We start from the raw sequence: 331 nt of genomic DNA, 5'->3' as shown, positions 1-331 counted from the left end.
TGTACATTAATGAGGAAAAAAAATTAACTTAAATGATTTTAGCAAATGGCTGCAATATAACAAAGAGTGAAAAATTTAAGGGGGTCTGAATACTTTCCGTACCCACTGTATATGTATTGCTCCCAGTCATTTTAATTATATTAGCACATTTTATGCACACTATTAACACAATTGCATAAAAGCAAATTGCGTAACTATTCCCAAAGATATCATACAGTTTGTTTTTCCGGGGCAGCAAAGGAGTTTCACAAGTGTGTTTGTTGACAAACGTTTTATAAACTAGGCCCAGTTCGATGCTGGATTTGCACATCGTTTGATACTGAAAGATGAC

Source organism: Sinocyclocheilus rhinocerous, unplaced genomic scaffold (assembly GCF_001515625.1).
Source record: "Sinocyclocheilus rhinocerous isolate Xijiao unplaced genomic scaffold, SAMN03320098_v1.1 scaffold220, whole genome shotgun sequence".
Classification (NCBI taxonomy): Eukaryota; Metazoa; Chordata; class Actinopteri; order Cypriniformes; family Cyprinidae; genus Sinocyclocheilus; species Sinocyclocheilus rhinocerous.
The sequence above is the reverse complement of the archived record's forward strand: the minus strand, read 5'-3'. Positions refer to the sequence as shown.